General features: G+C 41.1%; 1 pseudogene; it reads right to left on the bottom strand.

Annotated features, from left to right (window-relative positions):
* Positions 1-1,849: 1,849 nt before the first annotated feature.
* Positions 1,850-6,078, bottom strand: LOC139356815 (small ribosomal subunit protein eS1 pseudogene; annotated as a pseudogene).
* Between the last annotated feature and the right edge of the window lie 840 nt (positions 6,079-6,918).

Below are 6,918 nucleotides of genomic sequence, written 5' to 3'. Positions count from 1 at the left end.
AAAGTGCTGGGATTACAGGCGTGAGCCACCGTGCTGGCTGTCATCTTGTAATACTTATTATTACATTTAAAATGTTTAATTTGTGTCTTTCTTATTTCCTAGCACATAAAGGAAAATTTTTAGCTATTTTTTTTGGTCTTATTTGTAGCTTAATAGCATTAAACATAGGCATATCTTATTTTATTGCATTTCACTTTATCATGCTTCCTAGATTGTATTTTTTTACAAATCGAAGGTTTGTGGCAACCTTGTGTTGAGCAAGTATATCAGTGACATTTTTTCAACAGCATGTGCTCACTTGTGTGTCTCTGTGTCAGCATTTTTTACTGATAAACTATTTTTAAAATAAGATCTATTTTAAAACTAAGGTATATTTTTAGACATAATGCCATTGCACACTAAATAGACTACATTATAGTTTAAAAATAACTTTATGTACTAGGAAACCAAAAAAATTTGTGTAACTTACTTTACTGTGATATTTGCTTTATTGCAATGATCTGGGACTGAACCTACAATATCTCTCACATGTGCCTATAGTCGGAGAGTGTCCACATTTTAATTCTGTCAATTTTCTTGAGATTTGATTTACATCCAATCTGTCTTCAACTAATAAAAATTTTATGTGTGCTTACAGAGAATGTGATTTTTGCAGTTGTTAGTACAGTGTTCTATGCTTCTGCCGTAGTAAATATGGTAAATCATGTATATCAGATCTACTTGATGAACATTTTCTGTCAATTATTAATTTTCAAATCCTCCAATATGATTGAATATAAATTCGTCTGTTTCTTCTTCTTTTTGTTTTTTTTGGAGATAGAGTCTCACTCTGTTGCCAGGCTGGAGTGCAGTGGCGCGATCTCGGTTCACCACAACCTCCGCTTCCCGAGTTCAAGCGATTCTCCTGCCTTAACCTTTTGAGTAGCTGGGATTACAGGCATCTGCCACCACGCCCAGCTAATTTTGTATTTTTAGTAGATACGGGGTTTCCCCATGTTTGTCAGACTGGTCTCGAGCTCCCGACCTCAGGTGATCCGCCTGCCTCAGCCTCCCAAAGTGTTGGGATTACAAACGTGAGCCACCATACCCAGCCTGTTTCTTCTTGTGATGTTTTTGCTTTATATGTTTTTTTCAGTCTATGTTTATATGTTTACAACCTATGTCTATATGTTTTAACCTATGTATATGTTAGTAAACCATGTATGTATGTTAATAAACCTATGTGCATATGTTTCAGTCTATGTACATAGGTATGTTCTATGTACATAGAAAAGAAACCCACATACAGACATAAAATGATGAAATTTCAGAACAATGTCAAAGAACGATTATAAAAGAGCAGAAGAGAAAGGAGATTATCTTTTTTTTTTTTCTTTTTGAGACAGTCTTATTCTGTCGCCCAGGCTGGAATGCAATGGCCAGATCTCGGCTCACTGCAACCTCCGCCTACTGGGTTCCAGTGATTCTCCCTGCCTCAGCCTCCCAAGTAGCTGGGATTACAGGCACCCACCACCACGTCTAGTTACTTTTTTTTGTATTTTTAGTAGAGACAGGGTTTCACCATATTGGCCATGCTGGTCTCGAACTCCTGACTTCAGGTGATCCACCCACCTTGGCCTCCCAAAGTGCTGGGATTTTAGACGTGAGCTACCACGCCGGCCAGGAGATCATCTCGAAAGAAGCAGAGTTAGTGACAGCTGGCTTAAAGACAATATAAGCTACGAGACAGTGAAATGTTATCTTCAAAGTGCTAAGGAAAAGCAACTGAAAATTTGGAATTCTAAATCCAGTTAAATTTTTTTTTTTTTTTTGTCACCCAGGCTGGAGTGCAGTGGCTGGATCTCGGCTCACTGCAACCTCCACCTCCCAAGTTCAAGTGATTCTCCTGCCTCAGCCTCCCAAGTAGCTGGGATTACAGGCATGCACCACGATGCCCGGGTAAGTTTTGTATTTTTTGTATAGATGGGGTTTCACCAAGTTGGCCAGGCTGGTCTTGAACTCCTGACCTCATGATCTGCCCGCCTTGGCCTCCCAAAGTACTGGGATTACAGGTGTGAGCCACCTCGCCCAGCCCTAAAATTTTTTTTAATGAAGACAAAATAAAATTGTTTTCAGACAAATAAAACTCACTCTTTCGCCAGCAAACCCTTACTATAGGAAAATCTAAAATATATATTTTAGCTCGAAGGAAACTGATCTTAAATGAAGCTACAAGAAGAAACAACATGTAAAAAGACTTTGGGTAAGTATAAAATATTAACTATAAAACAATGATAATGTTTAGTAATGTTTAAATTTGAAAGAAAAAAGATAACATTAAAATATATGACAGGTCTGTGTTCTGGAGGAGATAAAGAAATAGCTTAACTTTATAATTTAAGTAATCACAATGCAGCTTATAGGGTAACAACAACCAAAAATTCACCCCAAAAAACAAAAAGCAAGAAAAGCACCTCAAACCCGAATAGCGTGTTTAACTTCCAAACTAGCAAGGAAGAATATAATTAATACCAAAAAAAAGTCAAAAAAAAAAAAAAAGGAAGGCCAGGCATGGTGGCTCATGCCTGTAATCTGAGCACTTTGAGAGGCCGAGGCTGGCAGATCACTTGAGGACAGGAGTTTGAGACCAGCCTGGCCAATATGGCAAAATCCCATCTTTACTAAAAATACAAAAATTAGCTGGGAATGGTGGTACACGCCTGTAATCCCAGCTACTCAGGAGGCTGAGGCAGGAGGATCACTTGAGCCAGGGAGGTGGAGGTTGCAGTGAGCTGAGATCACACCATTGCCCTCCAGGCTGGGTGACAGAGCGAGACTCTCTCAAAAAAAATAAGAATGGGAGGTGAAAGATACTATAAACTAGGGCAATAGATTTTTTGAGACTAATTTCATTAAAGGTGAATAAACTAAATGCCTTAGTAGTTGTCTCAGTCAGTTTGGGCTGCTGTAACAAATATATCATAGGCGGAGTACTTAAATAACAGAAATTTATTTCTCACAGTTACAGAGACTGGCCGTTTTGGGTTTTTTTTTCTGTTTCTTTTTCTTTTTTAGAAACGGGTCTTACTGTCACCCAGGCTGGAGTGCAAGTGGCATGATCATAGCTCATGTCAGCCTTGAACTCCTGGGCTCAAGTGATCCTCCCACCTCAGCCTCCTAGTAGCTGGGACTACAGGCACACACCACTGCAACCAGCTAATTTTAAAACCTTTTTTTTTTTTTGAGACAGAGTCTTGCTCTGTCACCCAGGCTGGAGTGCAGCGGCAAGATCTTGGCTCACTGAGACCTCCACCTCCCGGGTTCAAGTGATTCTCCTGCCTCAGCCTCCCAAGTAGATGGGACTACAGGTGCATGCCATCACTCCAGACTAATTTTTGTATTTTTAGTAGAGACAGGGTTTCACCATATTGACCAGGCTGGTCTCTAATTCCTGACCTCATGATCCCCCCACCTCAGCCTCCCAAAGTGGTGGGATTACAGGTGTGAGCTACCGCACCGAGTCTTAAAACTTTTTTTGTAGAGACGGGGTTTCACTATAGCCCAGGCTGGCCTCAAACTCTTAGCCTCAAGTGATTCTCTTGCCTTGGCCTCCTAAAGTGCTGGTATTTCAGGCACGAGTCACTACACCTAACTGAGCGTAGGTGTTCGAGATCAGGGTGTCAGCATGATTGCCTGCTTGGTTAGGGCCTTCTTCCTAGCTTTGTGGGTGGCCATCCTCTTGCTGTGTCCTCACATGATGGAGGGAGGAGGGCTGAAGAGAAAGTCGCTGTGTCTCTTCTTACAAGGCCTTTAATCCCATCATGAGGGCTTCACCCCCATGACCGGATTATCTCATAATACCACCACCTTGGGGTTTAAGATTTCAATCTATGAATTTGGCAGGGGACACAAAGGATCAGTTTACAGCAGTAAAAACAAAGATATATTGAACATTTTAAATGCATTTTACAGGCTACTTGAAAGACTTTAGCAGTCTTAGACCTCCACTTAGGTATTAGTCATCTTAGTCTTTCAACCTTAGGAAGGTTGAAAATAAATAATAGCCAAAAAAGAATAGAATAGGGCCGGGCGCAGTGGCTCACACCTGTAATCCCAGCACTTTGGGAGGTTGAGGCAGGCAGATCACCTGAGGTCAGGAGTTTGAGACCAGCCTGGCCAACATGGTGAATCCCCATCGCTACCAGAAATACAAAAAATTAGCCAGTTATGGAGGCAGGCGCCTTTAATCCCAGCTACATGGGAGGCTGAGGCAGAAGAATCACTTGAACCCGGGAGGAAGAAGTTGTAGTGAGCCAAGATCGTGCCAATGCACTCCAGCCTGGGTGACAGAGCAAGACTCCGTCTCAGGGAAAAACAAAAAAATAGAATAGAAAGTAAGCAGGCTGGGCGCGGTGGCTCACCCCTGTAATCCTAGCACTTTGGGAGCCAAGGCGGGCGGATCACAAGGTCAGGAGTTCAAGACCAGTCTGGCCAACATAATGAAATCCCATCTCTACTAAAAATACAAAAAATTAGCAAGGTGTGGTGGTGTGCGCCTGTAAAAAGCTACTCAGGAGGCTGAGGCAGGAGAATCTCATGAACCCGGGAGCCCGGGGGGACAGTGCGAGAAGCTGTCTGAAAGAAAAACAAACAAAAAAAGAAGTAAGTAGATGGAAAAGACATGCCAAACCAAAGGAAAAAAAAAAAAAAAAAGCCAGCATAGCTATATTAAAATCAGAAAACAATATAGTTTAAGACAAATTGCATTATTAGAAACAATCAGGGCCACTATGACAGCAGTAAGTGAGAGAAGAACATAAGACAGTTACTGCAGCCTTATTACTTTATAATTCAATCATGAAAACATGGTGGTATATGTTATTGTAATTCACACCTGATAACTATTGAGGTTGCGGTTTTTTTTAATGTTTATTAGACTTCTTCAATTTCTTACCTGAATTGTCTCTTTTATTCTTTCCCCACCCACCACCCACCCCCACAAATAGGACTTTTTCTTTGTCACTTTTAGAAGTCTAAACTCTAAATAGATTCTTGGACTGACAACTCACAGCCATCAGCTCGTTCAACTTTACCACCTGTTTTGTTCCCAGTGGCTTTTCCAGAACTAACTTCACCTTGAAGTTCCGTGAGTTTTCCTAATTTAAACTTGGGCTGCTTTTGCATTTTTACTTTCCTGATGAAGACATCATGAAGAGCATAAATAGATTGGCAAGCCTTTTCTATGACTTTTCCAGTGCTGTTTGGAATCCATTTATTGACCACTTCTTTCAAGTTATTTTTCTGCACCTCTCAGGTCATGATTTCCATCATCTTCTTCCAGATCTGGTGGACCTGTTGGTGCTGAGCATAAGAAGTCTTCCATATCTGAATGTTGCATTTTTTAGTAAAACCAACACAGAACAGATGAAGCAAGTAACCACTGGAAGTCTTGACATTGACATGAGCTTCAATCATGGTCTGCCATTTTTTCACCACGGAATACATTTTGTCATGGGTAAGATTCATGCCATGAAAGTTAGTTCAGCGGTTTTTGCCCTAAAAATCTTCAGTAATCAGCTTGAATTTTCTAAATGTTAACTTCATCATTTGGCAAATCAGCAAGACTGACTTCAAATACACAACCCTTGAGACCGTCTGATGCAATTTTGGTTCCTTGGGTCCTGGTGACTAGCATCTTTCCAATATTTCTTTTTTTTTGAGACGGAGTCTCACTCTGTCACCCAGGCTGGAGTGCAGTGGCACGATCTTGGCTCACTGCAGCCTCCACCTCCTGGGTTCAAGCTATTCTTCCGCCTTAACCTCCCGAGTAGCTGGGACTACAGGCGCCCACCACCACACCCAGCTAGTTGTTTTTTTTTTGAGACAGAGTCTCACCTGTTGCCCAGGCTGGAGTGCAATGGTGCGATCTTGGCTCACTGCAACCTCTGCCTCCTGGGTTCAAGTGATTATCCTGCCTCAGCCTCTTGAGTAGCTGGGATTACAGGCGTGTGCCACCACGCTCGACTAATTTTTGTATTTTCAGTAGAGATGGGGTTTCACCACGTTGGTCAGGCTGGTCTCAAACTCCTGACCTTGTGATCTGCCTGCCTGGGCCTCCCAAAGTGCTGGGATTACAGGTGTGAGCCACTATCCCCAGCCCCCAATATTTCTTATATTGAATATAGCAGGTGCTTTTACATCACACTAATCTTTCTTAGGAAATGGATCAGCCACTTTCTTCTTGGCTCCCTTTCTGCCACCTTTGGTGATTGTTCTCGCCAGCCACTATGGTGCTACTCAGGCAGCCAAAAGGGCTCTTTCATTTTTTTTTATTATCTCTCATTAGCATGATTGTCAAAGAAAAATAAGAATGGAGGCCATTGATAAGATACACCCCCCAAAGCCAATCACCCATAACCAAGTAACCAAACTTTAAGTCATCCCTATTTCCCCCAAAGGCTAGCTCTAATCATAAAACATAAAACATAAGCTTTACATTCTTATCAGCATGAATCAGTAAAATTAAATCAATCAGCTCTAGACAAATCAGGTTGAACTCACAGAAATATTAATGTATAACAGCCAATCCTGACACAGGTCAAAATATTCCTCCTTTATGCTCTATAAACTGCTGTAACTCCTGTAAAATGGGCTTCTTACCACTTGGTTTGACATCTCCAGGATCTTGTTCTATACCTGATCTGACTTTATTTTTGACATAGCCAAATTTTGTTCAAATGACTTTTTCCTTCTTCTTTTTTTTTCTTTTGTCCCGTATCTGCCTTCTTCTTCCCCTCTCACTCCTCTTCTCTCTCTCTTTCTCCTTTTTTATTTATTTTTCTCTCTCTCATGAGCAAAGGGATAAAAATAAAACTATTGAGATAAAATATTTTTCAAGGCTTTAAGTTGGTATCATTTATTTCAGTAAACCCTTACCAG

Source organism: Macaca nemestrina, chromosome 10 (assembly GCF_043159975.1).
Source record: "Macaca nemestrina isolate mMacNem1 chromosome 10, mMacNem.hap1, whole genome shotgun sequence".
Lineage (NCBI taxonomy): Eukaryota > Metazoa > Chordata > Mammalia > Primates > Cercopithecidae > Macaca > Macaca nemestrina.
The sequence above is the reverse complement of the archived record's forward strand: the minus strand, read 5'-3'. Positions and strand labels throughout refer to the sequence as shown.